General features: G+C 41.7%; 1 protein-coding gene across 8 annotated transcripts in view; it reads right to left on the minus strand.

Moving 5' to 3' along the window:
- The window catches only part of TTC6 (tetratricopeptide repeat domain 6), a 281858-nt gene that overhangs the window by 217637 nt on the left and 42379 nt on the right, over positions 1–21842 (minus strand). The window lies entirely within an intron of this gene.

Consider the following 21842-nt stretch of genomic DNA (forward strand, 5'->3'; position numbering starts at 1 on the left):
AAATCAATAAATGAGAAATATACGAGAGATAAGAGCTAGTCAAAAACATGCAGTAAATGGGAAGTAAACAAAAAGACATAAAATATTTTTGTCTATTCTTTCAATTCCATGGCATCTTAAATTATTGATCTTGATATTATATTTAATAAGACAATTAGATGATAATAAATAAGATATTGAATAACATGACACAATAAAGATAAAATCAAAACTAAAATTTAATCTAGGGCAATTGTTGGGTACAATGGATACAAGACCATTTGAGATGCCCACATCTTATATTGAACACAGTGAAGAGACAACCAACAGAATGAGAAAAAATATTTGCAAACTACCTGTCCAACACTACCACATTTATTACAGCACTATTCACAATAGCAAAGATATGGAATCAGCTAAGATGTCCATCATCAGATGAATGGATAAAGAAACTCTGGTTTATATACACAATGGAATACTTTTTGACCATAAAAAAAGAATAAAACCCTGTCGTTTGCAACCAAATGGATGGAACTGGAAGACATCATGTTAAATGAAATCAGCCAGATAAATAAAGACAAATACTTCATGTTCTCCCTCATACACAGAGCTAAAACAAAACAAATAAAACAAAGCCCTCTATCTGAACACAGAATGGTGATTACAAGAGGCATAAAGGGTTGGAGCAGATAGGAGTTGGAATAATGAGAAGTCAAAGTTAGATCAAAGGAATGAGTTCCCAGTGTTACACTGCATAGTGGGGTGACTGTAGTTCACAATGACTTACTATGTACTGTCTGAACAAATAGAAGAAAGAAGCTCCAAGCCTCCAATCATAAAGTAATGTCAAAGAAGGGGAAATGTTGATTACACTGCATTCATCAATACACACTGTATACATGTATTGCTATATCACAAATAGCCTATAAATGTATTTAATTATATGCATAATTACTGCTAATAAAAAGTTTTTTTAAAGATTTAATTTTTATTTACTTGAAAGGCAGAGCTACAGAGAGAGAGAGAGAGATCTTCCATCTGCTGGTTCACTGCTGAAATGTCCTCAACGGCCAGTGCTATGCCAGGCTGAAGCCAGGAGCCTGGAGCTTCTTCCAGGACTCCCATGTGGGTGCAAGGGCCCAAGTACTTGGACCATCTTCCACTGCTTTCCCAGGTGCATTATCAGGGAGCTGGATTGGAAGTGGATTATCTGTGACTCGAACTGGTGCCAATATGAGATGCCAGCATGGCAGGCAGCAACTTAACCTGCTACACCACAGTGCTAGCCTCAATAAAAATTTTTTCCATGATAAATGTAAAGAAAAGAAATGACATCAAAAGCATAAGGAACAAAAGAAAACCTAGATAAGTTAGATCTTAATTTAAAATAAACAAAATTTGAGGGCTGGTATTGTGGCATAACAGCATAAGCAGCAATGTCAGCATCCCATATGAGTGTCGGTTCAAGTCCCAGCTGCTCCACTTCTGATCCAGTTCCCCGCTAATGTGCCTGGGAAAGCAGTGGAGGATGGCCTGAGTATTTGGACCTCTGCACCCATGTGGGAGATCCAGAAGCTCCTGGCTCCTGGCTTTGGCCTGGCCCAGACTTGGCGTTGTAGCCATTTGTGGAATGAACCAGTGGGTGGAAGATCTCAATGTCTGTCTCTGTCTCTGTCTCTGCCTTTCTTTCTGTAACTCTTCCAAATAAATAAATAAATCTAAAATAAATAAAAATTTAAATGTCAGTGCACCAAAGGGCACAATCTAAAAACAGGGTAGGTAAATGGCACTCAAAATGCCAGGTAAAATGTCCAGCTCCCAGTTTGGAGTGGTTGGACTTGATTCCTGATTCTAGTTTCCATTTAATGTGGATCCTAGGAGGCAGTAGGTGAGGGTTCAAGCAGCTGGGTTCCTGCCACTTATGTGGGAGACCCGGACTGAGCACCTGGCTTTGGCCCCCCACATACTGCAGGCATTAGGGAGTGCACCAAAAAATGGCAGTCAGCCTCTCTCTCTCCCTCTCCCTCTCCTCCCTCCTCCCTCCCTCCATCCCCCATATTTTCTAACTGCCCTTCTCCTTCTCCCTTCTTCCCTGAAACTCAAATTACAAAGAAAAATAAGTAAAAATGCATCCTACAGAATGGGAAAAAGTAGTGGCAAATCATTTACCACATATACGTAAGACTATATTGTTAAAACTCTTAGAACTTGGACGGCGCCGCGGCTCACTAGGCTAATCCTCCGCCTGTGGCACCAGCACCCAGGGTTCTAGTCCTGGTCGGGGCACCGGATTCTGTCCTGGTTGCTCCTCTTCCAGTCCAGCTCTCTGCTGTGGCCCAGGAAGGCAGTGGAGGATGGCCCAGGTGCTTGGGCCCTGCACCCCATGGGAGACCAGGAGGAAGCACCTGGCTCCTGGCTTCTGATCTGCGCAGCGCGCTGGCTGTGGCAGCCACTTTGGGGGTGAACCAACGGAAAGGAAGACCATTCTCTCTCTCTCTCTCTCTCTCTCTCTCTCACTGTCTAACTCTGCCTGTCAAAAATAAAAATAAAGATTAAAAAAACTCTTAGAACTCAGCACAAATACAAATTAAAAATATGCAAAAGAACCCTGGCTTTGAAGTTAATGATACTTGGCAATAACACTAATTTTTAAGGTTGGAAAAGAGGAAGGATGGTTCAAAGAAGTGGCTTGATTATTCAGTTTAAGAATCTCCCTCAGTCTGTTAGCTTGCAGTTACCACATGACCCAGCAATTGCACCTTAAGGGATATTGCATGCCCAAAAGAACTGAAAGCAGGTATTCAGATAATTGAATATCAATGTCTATAGCAACATTACTCACAATGGACAAAAGGTGAATGTAACACAAATGTTCATTAATTGATGAAAAACAAAAATGGTATACCCCTTTAATGGATTATACCAGTTAACAACCACCAAAAAGTGAAACACTGATACATACTACAGTATGGATGAATCTTGAAAACATCTACTGCTATCCCAGGCCATAGCAGAGAGCTGGATTGGAAGAGGAGGAGCAGCTGGGACTAGAACCGCCGGCCACATGGGATGCGGGCGCTTCAGGCTAGGGCTTTAACCTGCTGCGCCACAGTGCCGGCCCCTCATGCCCTACTTTTGATTTCAAATTTTGACTCAGTCGCTGTAATGTTGAGTAAATTACTTAATCACTCTGTGTCTCAGTTTTCTAAAATATGGATAATAATAGCACAGACCATATGTTTATTATGAGAATCAAATATAAAACATATAATCCCAGTTGTTATTCACATTAAAATAAAAAGCAAAATAAAGATGCCTATTGTGACCATCATAATTTGAGATGATACTGGAAATTCTTTATGTGAAATAAACAAACATAAGAGGGTACTTTAACAAGTTCCTAGAAAATAGAATTAAAAGATAAATTCAGGGACAGGTGTTTGGTGAGTGGTTACGACACGGCTTAGCACACCTGCATCCCTTATCGGAGTGCTTGGTTTCAGTCCTGACTCTTTCACTTCTGATCCGGCTTCCTGCTAAAGTGGACCTTGAGAGGAGCAGTGATGACTCAGGTGTTTGGATCTCTGAGACCCATGTGGATGACCTTAATTGAGTTCCAGCCTCCTGGCTTTGGCCTGATCCAGTCCCAGCCATTGCAGCCATTGGGGAATGAATTAGCAGAAGATTCTGACTCGCTCTCGCTCGCTCGCTCTCTCTCTCTCTCTCTCCCTCTCTCTCATTCTCTCTCTCTCCCTCTCTGAAAAGGTAAGTTTATTTGGTACAAAAGAATTTTGAAATCTATGTTCTGTTTTTTCAGAAAACTCGTAAGAAATGAATTAACCACATCTCTGTTATTTGAAGAAATTGTGACTATACGCTTAGAAACCCTCACAATAAGTTATGGAAAAACTACTACAAAATCAGGTTAGGCAGAAATTCAAGTCCCAAAAGACAATTTTTTTAATATTTTACTTACTTATCTGAAAATAGAGTTACAGACAGAGAGAGGGAGACAGAGAGAGAAAGGTCTTCCATCTGCTGGTTCACTCCCCAAATATCCCCAACGACAGGAGATGGGTCAGTCCAAAGCCAAGAGCAAGGAGCTTCTTCTAGCTCTCCCATGCAGGTACAGGGGCCCAAGCACTTGGGCCATCCTCCACTGTTTTCCCAGGCCATAGCAGAGAGCTGGATTGGAAGAGGAGCAGCCAGGACACAAACCGGAGCCCACACGGGATGCTGGCGCCGCAAGAAGGGGATGAACCTACTGCACCACAGTTATGGCCCCAACGAATTTTGAAATTTGAAAATGAAAAAGGTAATAAAATTACAAAAAGCAACAAAAAATATAAACTAACAAAACAGTGCCTTAATAAATATGAGGGGAAAGCAGACAAATTTTAGTCTAGCAGTTAGGATTCCTACATTCCATGTCAGAGTACCTGGGTTCAATTTTCAGCTTCAGCCCCTGTCTCCAGCTTCCTGCTAAGGCAGACCTTCCTGCTGGGGGGTGGGGGGGGCCTCTTGTAGTTGAGTCCCTGCCACTCACATGGGAAATCTGAAGTGAGTTCTTGGCTCCTGGCTTTGGCCCCAGACCAGCCCTGGCCATTCCAGGTATTTGGTGAGTGAACCAGCAGATGGGAGTGCTCTCCCTCACCCTGCTCTGTGTGTGTGTGTGTGTGTGTGTGCATGTGTGTATGTGTGTCTTCTGAAGTCTGCCTCTCAAAGCAAATAATTTTTAAATGTGATAAAAAAATTTATAAAATCACTGAGACACATATTAGAAATCTTGGATTTGGGACAAAGAAAATAGAAAATTTTTATAAGAAAAACAGAGTTCATATTTTGTCCAATGTGCATTAACTCCATGCTATCTCCCTAAGTCACAGAAAATAACTAGTAATGCAATGTTTCATCTTACAAAGTGTGGAACAATTTTTTTTAAACTCCACAGATAATTTAAAAGTATAAAGCTGTGAACAGTTCACCTTCAAAACCCTGGGTACACTTTTCATGTGTTTCACAGTTTCCAGCTGTGGCATCTAACTTAGCCAAAAATGTCAGAGCTGAAAGGCACTTGAAAAACCTGTAAAATATGAAGGAAACCCAAATTTCACAGACACTGAAACCAGAGCTGTGAGCCCCAACAGGTACTGTGTCGTATTCAAAACAAACAGAGTACATGGCTTTCTGCTTCGAGCAGATGGACCAGCAACAGAAGCACCAGTATTCTTCTGGCCTGGTAGGCAGGTCCAGTATTTTTTCAATCATCATTAAAGGAAAGGATGGGGAGAACAACTCCTTCCTACCCCTCACTACGCAATCCAGGTTCTGGACCCCCAGTGACCCAGGCCACAATGACATGGGCCAACAGTGCATTCCTAACATATACCTTGGAATGGTATCAGCACTCGTTAAAGCTGCACCACCTTCAAGAATCTTCCTAAGAAATTCAAGTTTCACAGAGAAGGAAAGAAAATACATTTATGGCTCTAGACAAATACTTGTTCACACAGGTTACTTTCTTGAGAAAATGCCCCAATTTGCATTGACTTTCTCTTGCTTCCTGCAGGCAAAACCTGATGGCATTGGCCTGTGGAATCCTAACAGGCACAAGAATGTGTCAGGGCTGCTTTGCATTAACACTTAACACCTTTAGCTTTTTTTTTCATTATTAAACACTGTATATGATTGTTCTCAATAGCCAGATCCTGTATTCAGTAGAACTGTCGGTTTTGAAAAATACAATTTGAAAGAAAACAGAATTTGAATGGCTGCTATATAAATTTAAATACTGAAATTGCCACAGGCACTATCTAGAGCTACATGCATATGGCATCTTTTCCACAAAGTCCTAACAGAATACAATCCATTTCTTGGATTGCTCAAAAAAACACAACAGCATGTCAAAAAAAAAAAATACAATATTTCCAGAAACACAGAATCACCGCATTTCAAGTAAGATTTCCACTTTCTGTACTATCACTTATCTATGCCATAAAAGTAGTCAGTGCTGGCTGGCGCCGCAGCTCACTTGGCTAATCCTCCGCCTGCAGTGCCGGCACCCCAGGTTCTAGTCCCGGTTGGGGTGCCAGATTCTGTCCCGGTTGCTCCTCTTCCAGTCCAGCTCTCTGCTGTGGCCCAGGAAGGCAGTGGAGGATGACCCAAGTGCTTGGGCCCTGCACCCGCATGGGAGACCAGGAGGAAGCACCTGGTTCCTGGCTTCGGATTGGCACAGTGCTGGCCATAGTGGCCATTTGGGAAGTGAACCGACGAAAGGAAGACCTTTCTCTCTGTCTCTCTCTCTCTCTCTCACTAACTCTGCCTGTCTAAAAAAAAAAAAAAAAAAAAAAAAAAAAGTAGTCAGTGCTTCTATTAGTTCATTTTTTGTTACTATACCAAACACCTGCAAAGAGCTACTTAGGAAGGAAGAAGGCTTAATTCAACTCATAGTTTTAGAGCTTCACACTCCAGGGTCAGACAACACCATTAGTCTGCCTTCTGATGAGAGTGAAGGCTGGCAATAACAGAGGGTGTGCAGAGTAAAGATCACAAGATGCCGGAAACAGAGAGACACAGGGAGCACACTCTATCCTTAGAAAGCCGCCATGATTCAATTATGGGGATCTCACTGTGGTAAGCCAATACAATACATTCACTTCCCAAAGACCTCACCCTAAGATACGACAACTGGATCAAGTCTCTACTCCATAAGCACCATTAAACCATGACTATGTGACTTAAATATTTGCATGAAGTGGGGAGCCAAATCTTATCTAAACTACAACATTCACCCACTGGCTCCTCAAAACCCATGTGTTGGGGCCAGCACCATGGCATAGTAGACTAAGCTTCCGTCTACAGTGCCAGCATCCCATATCGACACTGGTTCAAGTCCCAGCTACTCTTCTTCTAATCCAGCTCCCTGCTTATGGCCTGAGAAAGCAGTTGAGGATGGTCCAAGTGATTGGGTCCCTGCACCCACATGGGAGACACCGAAGAAGCTCTTGGTTCCTGGTTTTGGATCAAGCTCAGCTCCGGCCATTGGGGCCATTGGAGAGTGAACCAGTAGACAGAAGATCTCTCTCTCTGTCTCTCCCTCTCTCTGTAACTCTACCTGTCAAATAAACAAATAAAAATCTTAAAAAAAAAAACAAAAAAAACACCTCATGTCTTTCTCACACACAACACATAATTGGTGCTTTGGGGCAGGAAGCACGGAGGCATTCATGAAAAAGCTTGAATAAACCAGGTTGCCTGAAACAGAGACGATCAGAAAACCATTTCCAGAGCATGATCAAGCCGACAGTTGGGCAATTCACCATTCTTTACTCATTGCCATTCATGCTGCATAAGACAAAACAAAATCCAGGCTTTTTCTTTCAGAAGCCTACAGAGAACCTTGAGTTAATATGCCTGCTTCCACATTATAGCATATGCTATGTCAGGTATGACATTCCTTTGAATTAAGTACCAACTATTAGATGAGTTAACACACGTGAGTGAGTGGCACGGTGCTGTGCTACAACACTTCAGGGCTAGGAATCCAAAAGAAATACAAATCAAGACTGTTTCCTTTAAGAAGTTTACAATCTAATTAGAGAGATGAAAATAACAGACAATAATGTTTTTCAAAATACAAAGCAGCATACTTAAGCATAATTATTATGAACAGCTTCCAAGTCCAACAGCTATCTAATTTATACAAAGAGAATGAAAATATAAATATCATAAAATGTACCAGTTCCAATGAAACCATTAAAAATAAATTTAGGAAGAGTTGGGTTGTTGGAGCATAGGTATTTACTTATTTATTTGAAAAACAGACTGACACAGAGGGAAGGAGGGAGGGAGAAAAGGAGAGAGGGAGTGAGAAAGAAAAAGAAAAAGGAGAGATCTTCTATGCTCTGGTTCATTCTCCAAATGCCTGCAACAGCCAAAGCCAGAAGCTGGTCTCCTACATGGGTGGCAGGGACCCAAACACTTATGCTATCTTCTGCTTTCCCAGGTGCATTAGCAATATGTCAAATTGGAAGCAAAGTAGCTGGGACTCTAACCAGCACTCCAAAATGGGATAATGGTGTCACAAGTAGTGACTTAACTGGCTGCACACAATACTGGCTCATTCATATCTTAATATAAGACTACCTGAGGGGCTGGTATGGTAGCACTGCATCATCCCTTATGGGCATCAGTTCCAATCTTGGTTGCTCTACTTCCAATCCAGCTCTACTAATTTGCCTGAGAAAGCAGTGGAGGATGGCCCAAGCGTTTGGGACTTTGCATCCATGTGGGAGACCCGAAAGAAGCCCCTGGTTCCTGGCTCCTGGCTTCGGCCTGGCCTGGCCCTGGTCATTGCAGCCATTTGTGACTGAACTAGCAGAAAGAAGATGGCTCGCTCACTCCCTCACTCTCTCTTTGTAACTCTTTCAAATAAATAGTTTACAAAAAAGAGAGATACTACCTGAAAATAACTGTGTGTCTGTATCAACGAATTTCCTAAGTTTATATACTTTTTCATTCATTTAGTCAACAGTATTCTGATACTAAAATTTTCAATTTTATGAAGCATGAAAACATTTCTTATGTTTCCTCAAATAATGCTAAATCTGAAAATTCTTAATTTTTCCTTTTCCTGGATCAAACAATAAATTTAACTAATTTTCTTAATGGTTTTTTTGTTTTGTTTCGTTTTTGTTTTTGACAGGCAGAGTGGATAGTGAGAGAGAGAGACAGAGAGAAAGTTCTTCCTTTTGCCGTTGGTTCACCCTCCAGTGGCCGCCACGGCTGGCGCGCTGCGGCCGGTGCACCACGCTGATCCGAAGGCAGGAGCCAGGTACTTATCCTGGTCTCCCATGGGGTGCAGGGCCCAAGCACTTGGGCCATCCTCCACTGCACTCCCTGGCCACAGCAGAGAGCTGGCTGGAAGAGGGGCAACCGAGACAGAATCCGGTGCCCCGACCGGGACTAGAACCCGGTGTGCCAGTGCCGCAAGGTGGAGGATTAGCCTATTGAGCCGTGGCGCCGGCCCTTAATGTTGTCTATAGTAAAACCATCCAAAAATGTCAATAAAAACTTAACAAGACACAGCTTTCAGATCCTTATGTTCAATTTAAAACTTTGTAGTATCATTTGCAGTTCTTATTACAAAGAATCTCTAGTAGCCATGGTCCAACATGGTCCCTGATGATTCCTATCTCCTGAGCAGTCACCTCGCATAACCAATAACACAGACCAGAAATGACAGTGCATGGCTACATCATAAAACATGCACCGACTTCTACCTTGCTCTCTCTCGTTTCATTCCCTCAGAGGGAAGCTGTGTGCCATGTCATGAGGACACTCAGGCAGTCCAATGGAGAGCCCACATGGTGAGGAACGGGAAGTTTCCTGCCAACAGCCAGTATTAAATTGCCGGTCTTGTGATGGACACTTCCTGGAAGCAGATTCTACAGCTACCATCAAATCTTCAAATAACAGCAGTCCTAGGCACAATTCTGACCACAACTCCATGAGAAATCTCAAGCCAGAATCATACAGCTAGTTCTGTGGGATTCTTGAACCACAGAAGCTGGGTGAACTAAAATTTCATTGTTTGGGGGTTATTTTCTGCACACAAATAAATGACTAAAAACAACTCTAAAAGTAAAATTCTAGTCATTCAGATATTTCATAGCATTTCCTAGAGAACATAAGATCTCAAAAATCACGTAAAAATTTCATTTTTAGATAGTTATGTTCTTTTCTTCCTTATTACTTATTACTGCATATTTTTCCCAGCTTTTCTAAATTATATATATTATTTTAGAAAACTGATTAAAAAGTGAGGTATTGGGGCAGGCATTTGGTATAACGGTTAAGGATCCACTTAAGATGCCTGCATTCCTTATTAAAGTGCCTAGGTTCAAGTTCCAACTATGCACCAAACTCCAGCTTCCTGATAATGTACACCCTGGGAGACAGCAAGTGATGGCTCAAGTAGTTGGATACCTGTCACTTTTGTGGGAGATGCAGCTTCAGTTCCCAGTTCCTGAGCATTTGAGGAATGAACCAGAAGACAGGAGTTCTCCTTCCCTGTCTCTCTGTCTCTCCCACACTCCATCTCTCTGCTTCACAAATAAATAAAATAAATATTTTTTAGGGTTCAATATTGACTGATTGATTTGAAACGCAAAGCAAAAGGAAGGGAGAGAGACAGAGACACAGGCTGACCTTGTATCTATTAGTAGTCTCCTCAAATGGCTACAATAGCTAGGTCTGAGTCCAACCAAAGCAAGGAACCAGTAACTCCATCATGGTTTCCCACATGAGTGTCAGGAACCCAAGCACTTAAGCTGTCTTACATTGCCTTCTCAGGCACATTAGCAGAGAGCAGGATTGGAAGTACAGCAGCAGGACTCAAACCAGCACTTTGATGTGGGGTGCCAGTGTCCAAAGTAACAGTTTAACCTGCTGTGCCATAATGCCAACCACTTTTTTTTATAATTTTAAAAAAGGAAATCATCATAAGAAGCCAGGCTAGGAATGTTTTAAAGTGAAGTACTTTATGCTAGATTCTTAAGCAAAACAAAAAAATATGTATTAGCAATATATACTTGGTGTATATTGATATTTAATATATCCTCCTTTGTCCCACATACTTATCTCCCATACACCACGAAATATTATGATCTAAAATTTCACTGAATTTTTCAGCAATTTTAAACATCACATCCCATGCACAATCACTATAGTATTTGTTGAAACTACAGAATCACAGAGAAGTAAAGAGCTTACTAGAAGCAGAAGATATCATAAACCCACACCAAGAACATGGTTCTTCGGCCTATTACTTAATAAATCCAATGAAGGAAAATCTTTAAGTTCCCTCAGAAACACAAATTTATATATAATATTATCTAGTCTATACTTATATTTTAGGCAATATATACCCATTCCTTAGGTAAGAGGAATAAAAATTAATAAATATCATCCATAAAACAGCATTAATAATCAGCCATCAGTTATCTTTTCTCTTTATTAAATTCTATCTTCTTCAGAGTTTTATCATATAAATGTGGGAAAATAAATAATAAATTTTCTGAAGAATCCATGAGGATATTTTCTTGGGCCTCCTAATCTCACACATGACTTAATAACCAAAATAAATGCTTCAGTAATAAAACTCAGAGCATCAAGAGTAAGCATATTTCTATTTGCATCATTCAACAAAAATACTTCTTTGTAGAGTGACCACCACATTCAAGGAATTATACAAGGTGATTTGCAAGATAAAAAAGCATAAGATAATCTTGTCTCCAGATTCCAGATTGTATACCATTTTATAAAACATACTCAGCACTCATTTGATCCATCCTAACAACAGACAGATGAGTAAGACTTGATTTTGATCAGTTAAAAAGTCACAGCCTAAGTGACTAAATATGTCAGCAGGTAGACAAATAAAAATAATTCATATTGTCAGACACAAAGTAAACTTATACTTAGGAGTTTGGGCAAAGAGAGATCAAGTTAAACAGATTTAGAATAAAAGGCAGCACTGCCTTAAAAATGGTTAAGAGAAAGTAGGAACTAAATGTGTCCAGTGGTTTCAAAGAGCATTCCAAGTGGAAAAAGACTCCTTAGACAAATTTTCAGATCTTTTCTCTTCTCCTGGAGCTGCCACACACCTCCCACTTACTACACTCCATCAGGCTTAGGATGGAAGATATCTTCACATTTGTCCCCTCACTCCCTGTCCATATCTCTTCTTCCCAGGGATAGTGATGAAACTTCTTCTTGTGTGTACTTACCTGGTTCAGATGGTAAGATGGTATCACTGGCAACCAGAAGCTAACTTAGAAGGAAAATCATAGTATTCGTTTTGTTTATATGGAAGCTATTGAACCTTTTATCACATCACCTACATCCATAATTTCCACTCCACACCTTGCTAATTCTGAAGCAAGAAAGCTAGCCTCTGGGCAGTTTATCCAGCTTGTAAAGGGATTCAGTCAATGTTCTCAGGAGCATGAGGAAACGATGACTGCCACGTGGGAGGCACTGAAAGATGGTCAGGACTCACAGGATCATTAGGATAAGAACAAAATCAGCACAGGGCCAAGAAGCAGGGAACATCACAATAGTCTCAGCAAAAACAGACTTGCCAGGCCCCTTCGTGATACAAGGCTACAGAAGGAACCTGTACCATCCCTTTCATAAGCTGGCACGGTGTTTGAAGTCCAACAGATGCCTAGTGAGGCAAACTGCATTAAAGGCCTCAATTTTTCACCTCTCACTCTAGCTACTCCTCTTGCCCCATGACTTTGAGGTTTCCCATCAAAAGCCAAAGTTTATTTTCCTGCCTCCTGTCTCTGGATTCACCCATGTGAACTGCTTTACCTAACGAAATGATGTGGGAGTAATGATGTGCCAATTCCAACTCTAGTACACAAGAGGTCTGGCGTGTTGCTCTCTTGAAGTTCATTATGAGAAACACATGCTTGGTCAAACCACTGGCTCCAGGGGAGAAACATGCCTGGATAACACCTGGTCTAGATGTTGATCCCAGAGAGGAGATGCACTGTATGAAACTGACCAGGCTGAATTCTCCAGCCCAAACATAGTCCTCACCTCATCCATCGATAGACAAACAAGCCACCTGATCCAGACACATGAGCAAACACAGCCTAGATTCACTGACAGCAGCCAATCCACAGATGTGACAGCTATAAAAATAATTTTTCAAGCTACTGACTTCGGGAACTGTTTTGTTATGCAGCATTACTGATTGATACAACTGGTTAAAAGCTTTGGGTAGGAAAAGAAAAAAGTGAGGATAGTGAGGTCAAATTATAAAGGGCCCTCTGTGTGTGGTTTGGAGATGGGCTCTATCCTGCAGTCCGTGGAGCAGCCAGTCAAACTTTTGGTGAGGAACTAAATTAAGATGAGTATCTGGAGAATAAACTTCAGCAGGGGTAAGAACTGGATGTCAGTTCTGAAGACATAAGGATCCAAGTGAAAACTGATGAGGGCCTAACTAAAGGTAAAGACAGGGGAAATGAGGACAAGGTTTATGAATACTCCTTATTAATTCTTCTTCTCCAATCGTAAGCGTATTCTTATGGATCAAGGTCAATGGCAAACTAACATTAACTAATCAGTCATGGCAATTCTCTGATTTTCAGAGACAGCCAAAAGTGGCACAAATGCCCTTGCTTACTCAAACTGCTGTCTATGTTAGTATCCTAGACATCATGTCTGAAGTAATTGGCATAACTAATAAAGTTACAGAGCTTTAATTTGACAGTATGGGTAGATGCATTAGAGATTTAGGTGAACACTTCAAGTGAACCTAAAAATCTTAAAAATTTATAATCACAAATAATATTTCAAAGAAAAATAAATCTAATAGTGCAATAAAATGATTACTATTTTGTGAGACTCAAACCCAAAGTTTAGAGTGGAAATATATACCTATTCTCAAAAAGGTCATTCAGTTTCTATAGTCATTTCATTTTATCTGTATTTCAATGGTGATGGGGAAATAAAGACTTTGTTGTACTTTTCCCTTATCCAGGGCTTTTCTAAAAACAGAAAATCAAAAGACCAGACAAACTCCAAATTCCCCATCACACCTCCCACCTCCCACAGACTTTCAAGTAACAAGCGAAAACAGTCCTCATGCTCTCTCCTTTGTCCAAAAGAGGAAGGTAAGATCGCATGAAATGACTGACAAGACTCTTTCACAATATAAACAAGCAGGTGCTAGTGGCGGAACCCACGGCCCAAACCTGGGCATCCACCTTCTTTGTTTAGCCTATGAGTTAATGTCTTTTATATTTTTAATGTATTTTTTTTCAATGAGAAGAGTAACAGTTCATGACAAGTGAAAATTACATGAAATTCAGATTTCAGTATCCACTAACAACATTTTGAATTTCATCAAAAAAAAAGTATGGAAATCTGTTTTTTTCTCTTATTATATAAATATCCATATACTATCTTTGATTTTTGCCTTCTGCTCCATAAAACTTAAACTATTTATTATCTAGCCCTTTTTTAAAAAGATTTATTATTTTGTTTATTTGAGAGGCAGAGTTACGGAGAAAGAGAGAAAAGTCTTTTTTTAAAGATTTATTTATTTATTTGAAAGTCAGAGTTACACAGAGAGAGGAGAGGCAGAGAGAGCAAGGTCTTCAATCTATTGTTTCACTCTCCAATTGGCAGCAATGGCTGGAGCTACACCAATCTGAAGCCAGGAGCCAGGGGCCCAAGGACTTGGGTCATCTTTTACTGCTTTCCTAGGCCATAGCAGGGAGCTGAATTGGAAGAGGAGCAACCGAGACTAGAACCGGTGCCCATACAGGATGCCGGCGCTTCAGGTCAGGACTTTAACCTGCTGTGCCACAGCGCCGGCCCCAAGCAGCAGCTTATTCTGCTGTGCCACAGCACCCACCCTTATTTTACCTTAACCATTTGCATTTTAAGCTGTTCCCAGCAATCTTAAAATACAAACTCATGTTTTAGTTTCTGTGTTGCTACCTTCCTACCATGCTGTGAATAGGAGTCATTATATCTTGAATTTTGAGGGGATGCACTTTCAGTCTTCTCAGAACTACCTCTGTGTAAACTGAAGTAACTTTCCTTTCTCCTGAACTTTCTGCCATATCTCTAGTGAAGGCATGTGATATCCCTGTTCTAAATTTCCTAACAGCTCCTCCCAGCCTTATTCAACGTGACTCAGCAGCGTGAAAGGGCCCCAGATACTCTGAACAGGGACCAACAGAGGATGATGAAATAAGACTGTAGATTCTCAAGAAATACAAAGGTGTTCAGAAACATTAACCTGACACTACCACCACCCAGTATTTCATTCATGGACACTAATAAGGGATTTTACTACAAAAATCTCTCCTCTTTGTAGTCTACAATCGAAGGCGGTACATCTTCAGAATCTTAACTACCTCTCTCAACTTCACGTTGTTTTCTTTTTAAGTCTGTAAAGTCGGAATAACAACAGCAACCACCATGTGGATTTGTTGCGAGCACTAAATAATGTTTATAAAGCGTTCGCCAGTAGCTAGTGCACCTAAGTACTCAGTGATTGTCAGCTCTAATAGCACATGGTACATGGTTTTGCTGCTCTGTTGTTAAGTATCTAGCCTTTGGGGTAAGTTGGATTTTTTTTTTTTTTTTTTTGGAAACAACTAAATGCCACTTAGTTCATTGTTTTGGGAATATAATGATCAGATGTGTGAATATTTTGATTGCAGTGATTCCACCCTGGGTCAAAAATTCAGGTTTAGCAATGAAGGAAGGCATATTTTCTTTTGTGGATATCAAGCTGTCTCTGAAGGCAGCTCCTGAAGATATTAAGAAAATGCAGAAGAAAGCATGGAACTTCCAAAATGGGCTCCTTTAAAGTAGTTGGCAATCTTGAGGGTACACGAAGAAGTTGCCCTATGCTAATTGCTTGAGATACAGCTTGATTTGAGACTATTACCCTGACTATGGTGTGAGGAATGGATGACTGCAGTGGGAGGTAGCTGTGGGGGTTCCAGAGATATTTATGTTTTGGTTACAGATTTAAGGGTTTGGTGATGAACTGAATCAGGGAGGTATGGAAGGGACACACGTCAAAGGTTGCCCTTCCTTTCTGGCACTTACAGCTGCCTCCTTGAGATTCCAGAGGCAAACCAGCTTCTTGGAATCTGTAATGAACTAGGAGTGACTGATCTCAAAGGCATATCTAATAGTGTAAATTCATGAGGCATCTATGCTCATTAAGTGTACAAGGGATGTGCTGGGGGAATGATTAATTCCGAGTGAAGTGCATTTTAATTAAAAATGTTTTTCAAGAGATTTGGAAGCTTTGAAAACTTTCTTCTAGAGATGTACAATTTGGGACATGCTCAATAGGACTTGCCCCAAAAGGCAGAGTTAGAAACATACCAGGGGATTCCAATTCAATCCCATCAAGGTGGCATGTACCAATGCCATCTCACTAGTCCAAGTGATCAATTTCTGTTCACAATTGATCATAATGATAGGACTAAGAGTCAAAGGGATCACATAAACAAGACTAGTGTCTGAAAATACTAACCAATAGAATTAAAAAAAGGGAGAGAATGATCCAACACGGGAAGTGGGATACACAGCAGACTCATAGAACGGCAGATGTCCTAAACAGCACTCTGGCCTCAGAATCAGCCCTTAAGGCATTCAGATCCTGCTGAAAAGCCCATGAGAATATTTCAGGCATGGAAAGCCAAGACACTCTGGCAAAAAAAAAAAAAAAAAAAAAAAAAAAAAGACCTAAATGAAAGATCTCTGTGAGTGAGATCCCAGTGAAAGAACAGGTCATCAACTAAGGAGGTACCTTTCTCTGAAGGGAGGAGAGAACTTTCACTTTGACTATGACCTTGTCTAAATATGATAAGAGTCAGCGAACTCAAAAGGCTTCCATAGCCTTGGCAACTCATGACAAGAGCCTAGGGTGATTACTGATGCCATAAACAAGAATGTCAATTTGTTAAGTCAACAACAGGAGTCACTGTGCACTTACTCCTCATGTAGGATCTCTGTCCTTAATGTGCTGTACATTGTGATTTAACGCTATAACTAGTACTCAAACAGTATTTTGCACTTTGTGTTTCTGTGTGGGTGCAAACTGTTGAAAGCTTTACTTAATATATGCTAAATTGATCTTCTGTACATAAAGATAATTGAAAATGAATCTTGATGTGAATGGAAGGGGAAAGGGAGCGGGAGAGGGGAGGGTTGCGGGTGGGAGGGAAGTTGTGGGGTGGGGGGAAGCCATTGTAATCCATAAGCTGTACTTTGGAAATTTATATTCATTAAATAAAAGTTAAAAAAAAAAAAAGAAAACTTCCTTCTAAAAAGAAAAGGCAACTCCCTCCTCAAAAAAAAAAAAAAAAAAAAAAAAAAAAAAAAAGTACTTATCTGCTCATGCTACCAGAAGAGTATTTGGGAAGAAAATCGAGAGACAAGCTTAAACAGGAACATTAAGTTAAGAAAGGTCCCAGTGTCTTTGGAAGACCAAATATTCCAACAAGTATGAACATCTATAAAGAAAAATAACAATTTTTTTAAAATCTTAAAAAAAAAAAAAAAAAGCTGCTGCTTGAGACATATGCATCCCACATCAGAGCGCTGGGCCTAAGGCCTGGCTTCTCCACACTTGCAATTCAGCTTCCTGTTAAAATACCTGGGAGATGACAGCAGACGCTGGCCCAAGTACATGGGTTCCTGTCACTCACGGGGGAGGCCTGGAGAGAGTTCCAAGCTCCCAGCTTGGCCCAGCCCGGCCTCTGTGGCTATTTGGAACCAGCAGATGCAAAATCTCTCTTTTTCTCTCTCTCCCTCTCTCTGGGTAACTATGGTTTTCAAAAACAATAAATATCTTTTAATTATTAAAAAAATTTTTCAATGACTCAAGTTTTTGACTTGCCTATGATTCTGGGAATGTTATTCTAATTAACTTTTTTTTTCATTTTTTAAAGGTTTATTTTATTTATTTGAAAGGCAGAGGTACAGAGAGAGAGAGAGAGAGAGAGATCTTCCATGCACTGGTTCACTCCCCAAATGGCCACAATGGCCAGAGCTGGGCCAATTCAAAGTCAGGAGCCAGGAGCTTCTTCTGGGTCTCTCACATCGCACAGGGGGCCAAGCACTTGGGCCATCTTCCACTGCTTTCACAGGCACATTAGCAGGAAGCTGGATCTAAGGGGAGCAGCTGGGACTCAAAATGATGCCCACATGGGATGCCAGCACAGCAGGCTGGGGCTTTAACCCGCTGTACCACAGCACTGGCCCCTCTAATTTACTTTTGTCTGGACAACAGCAATATGTTTTCTCTTAAATTTATGAGAGCAAATTTAAAAGGAGAAAAATTATTTAACCCCAAGCCACTTTAGCATCTGAGCAACAATTCTGCCAAATCCAACTTCTATTTTCTTGGAGCTATCTTTAATGTTGTCTCAACTGGGGCTGGCACTGTGGCATAGTGGATAAAGTCTCCGCCTACATCACTGGCATCCCAAATGGGTGCCAGTTTGACTCCTAGCTATTCCACTTCCTATCCAGCTCCACCTTAATGTATCTAGGAAAGCAGTGGAAGATGCCCCAAGTCTTTGGGCCCCTGAAACCATGTGAGAGACCCAGAAGAAGCTCCAGCTCCTGGCTTTGGATTCACCCAGCTCCAGCTGTTGAGGCCATTTGGGGAATGAATCAGTGGATATCAGATCTCTCTCTCTCCCTCTCTCTATATATATAACTTTGTCTTTCAAATAAATAAATAACTCTTAAGAAGTCTCAATAAAAGGAGTGTTTCTAAAAAGTATCAATAGAAACAATTATCTTGGACAGCTTTGAGTACAAGAAGACATTGCTTTAAATAAATACTCTTCTAATTGGGAACAAATATATTAAAGGAAGTTTACTTTGGACAGGACAGTAAGAACCTCAAAATGTATTCTACAAGACAGGTATTCTGATTTACCAGTGTAATGCCTGTTTTAAGCAGACAATGTATAAATACATAAATAAGGCACACATAACAACAATAATAAACATGTATAAGCTAAAAAGAGAACGGTAAATGTTTTCTGATAAAAATTTTATCAACAACTGTCTATGAAAGGTGACCATATTTTGGCAAAATGAAAACCCCAAAGCAAAAAAACAAAGTTATTCTACAGAACCTCTGAAAGCTTTAGGGACTGGAGACATCAAACTCCAAAAGAGTGCAAGTGGGACTGAAAACAACCTCCTCAATTTCCCCTCCATGTAGCCAGTCTCTCCCACACCACTTAAGAAGACACCCAGTGTTAAAACTACGCTAACAGGAATGAATACTTCAACACAAAGGAAGAAGCTACACCTGAGAAAATCCTCCACGAAAAAAAGAGGAGACAATGAAGAGTAAAACAGGAGAAAACTGTAAGGTGTCCGGCGTGTAACAAATCTTCTCAGGCAGATGAATCAATTAATTCACAGGCTTTTACTGGGGTTCCGCTCCTGGGCGAGGTTCCACGTCCCAACAGAGCCGGGCCGGGGAAGTCGCATGTCAGAGATTGGGAGGGCTCCTTTTATACATTCAGGGCATGGGGGTTAAAGGTTGAGGCAGGTCTGATCCTCATTGGTTGACCTTTAGGCACCCGCAGGGACCTTGACAAGGACTTTCTTCCCCAGAAGTAGGCCTCTCCATTCCCGGAAGTGTAGGCCTTCCCTCCTTGCGATCCCAAAGCTACCAAGAACTACACAAAAGTAAGAGACTTACTCCAGATGCCCAACCTCCACATAGTATCTGTGCTAGAAAACGAGAACGAAGGAAGCAGAGGGAAAGGAATCTTAAAGAATCCGTGGAAATTTCCCAGCACTGAAGGGTAGGAGTCACTGGGATGAAAGGGCCACTGAGGGTCCGGCACGAATAAATGAAAAAGGAAACACAGCAAGCGATGTCATTGTGAAATTTCAGAAAACTTGGGGTAAAGAAAGTTTCTAAGCAAAGAGGGGGAAAGTAACTAAAAGAGGAACGGAAGTGAGAACAGTACTGGACTTCCTCATCTGCAACCACCGATGTCAGAAGACAGAACAACACTTCCAAAATTCCAAACTGAGAAAAATGACTTCCAACATGGAGGTCTACTACCAGCAGATTATTATTTTGGAAGGGAGTAAAATCATAGAATTTTCAGATTTGCAAGATAAAAAAAATGTACTTCCCATGTCTCACTTATTTTGTTGATAGCAAATCGAGAAAGAGGAAGATATGGGATCCAGTTGACAGATGGAGGCCAAGGTCAGGGCCACAGCTGAACAGCAGGCCCAGAGAGCAATCAGCTCTGATCAAAAGCTCCAGGAGGAATGGCTCAATGACAACAACGAAAATAAAGAATATATTAACTGGCCGGCGCCGCGGCTCAGTAGGCTAATCCTCCGCCTAGCGGCGCCGGCACACCGGGTTCTAGTCCCGGTCAGGGCCCCGGATTCTGTCCCGATTGCCCCTCTTTCAGGCCAGCTCTCTGCTGTGGCCAGGGAGTGCAGTGGAGGATGGCCCAAGTGCTTGGGCCCTGCACCCCATGGGAGACCAGGAAAAAGCACCTGGCTCCTGGCTCCTGCCACCGGATCAGCGCGGTGCGCCGGCCGCAGCGTGCCTCCGCGGCGGCCATTGGAGGGTGAACCAACGGCAAAGGAAGACCTTTCTCTCTGTCTCTCTCTCTCACTGTCCACTCTGCCTGTCAAAAAAAAAAAAAAAAAAAAAAAGAATATATTAACTGATGTGACATTTATACTTGTATGAAGTATCTACAAACAAATTAATGATATATACACTTAGAAAACTAAGGAATTGGTGAGGTATAGGGGAAACCATTTGCAATCATTAACTTTAGACAAAAGCAGTTACTTGAGAACGGAAATGTTACCTCTGATACCTACCCTAAACAGAGCGCTGTGAATTATCAAGAGTATGATTATACTGAAAAGACAGGAAAGTATATGTGCTTTGTTGTAGGTGGTAGTAAAAACTGTCACAGCCCATAATAGAAAATCAATAGGCTGTCTAACACGTGGAGATCAGAACCTAGCAGAATTAAAAGACAATTTAGAAATATAAAAGCAAGGCTGGTGCCGCGGCGGCTCACTAGGCTAATCCTCCACCTTGCGGCGCCAGCACCCTGGGTTATAGTCCCAGTTGGGGCACCAGATTCTGTCCCGGTAGCTCCTCTTCCAGTCCAGCTCTCTGTTGTGGCCCGGGAGTGCAGTGGAGGATGGCCCAAGTGCTTGGGCCCTGCACCAGCATGGGAGACCAGGAGAGGCACCTGGCTGCTGGCTTCGGATCAGTGCGATGCGCCAGCCGCAGCGCACCGGCCGCAGCAGCCATTGGAGGGTGAACCAACAGGAAAAAGGAAGACCTTTCTCTCTGTCTCTCTCTCTCACTGTCCACTCTGTAAAAAAAAAAAAAAAAAAAAAAAAAAAAAACTGTTCCTCAACAGTTTTTTTATTTCTCTTTTGATTTCTTCTATGACCCAGTGTTCATTCAAGAGCATATTGTGGCTGGCGCCGCAGCTCACTAGGCTAATCCTCCGCCTAGCAGCACCAGCACACTGGGTTCTAGTCCCGGTCGGGGCGCCGGATTCTGTCCCAGTTGCCCCTCTTCCAGGCCAGCTCTCTGCTGTGGCCAGGGAGTGCAGTGGAGGATGGCCCAAGTCCTTGGGCCCTGCACCCCATGGGAGACCAGGAAAAGCACCTGGCTCCTGCCTTTGGATCAGCACGGTGCGCCGGCCGCAGCGCGCTGGCTGCGGCGGCCACTGGAGGGTGAACCAATGGCAAAGGAAGACCTTTCTCTCTGTCTGTCTCTCTCACTGCCCACTCTGCCTGTCAAAAAAAAAAAAAAGAGTATATTCAGTCTCCATGTGTTTGCATATGTTCTAAAGATTCTTAAGTTGTTGATTTCCAGCTTCATTCCACTGTGGTCAGAGAAGATGCATGGCACGATTTCAATTTTTTTTTCAATTTGCTGAGACTTGCTTTATGGCCTAGCATGTGGTCTATCTTATAGAAAGTTCCATACACTGTTGAGAAGAATGTGTATTCTGCAACTGTAGGATGAAAAGTTATATAGATATTCAAGGGTCAATTGCACGTTTCATGTGGCAACTGCGCATGGTTCAAGGAATGGCTCGCTGTCACAATCCCCATGAAATTCTGAATCCATCACCTGAAAATCTCTTACCATCTGTTTAAGTTGTGCTCTGCCCTCCAGCCACACTGTCCCTGCCTTACTTTACACAGGCTTCATTTCTTTCTGTATTAAGTCTTCAGCTCCCAACTCTTGCCTTCCACCAATCCATGCTGGCACT

Source organism: Oryctolagus cuniculus, chromosome 12 (assembly GCF_964237555.1).
Source record: "Oryctolagus cuniculus chromosome 12, mOryCun1.1, whole genome shotgun sequence".
NCBI classification, from domain to species: domain Eukaryota; kingdom Metazoa; phylum Chordata; class Mammalia; order Lagomorpha; family Leporidae; genus Oryctolagus; species Oryctolagus cuniculus.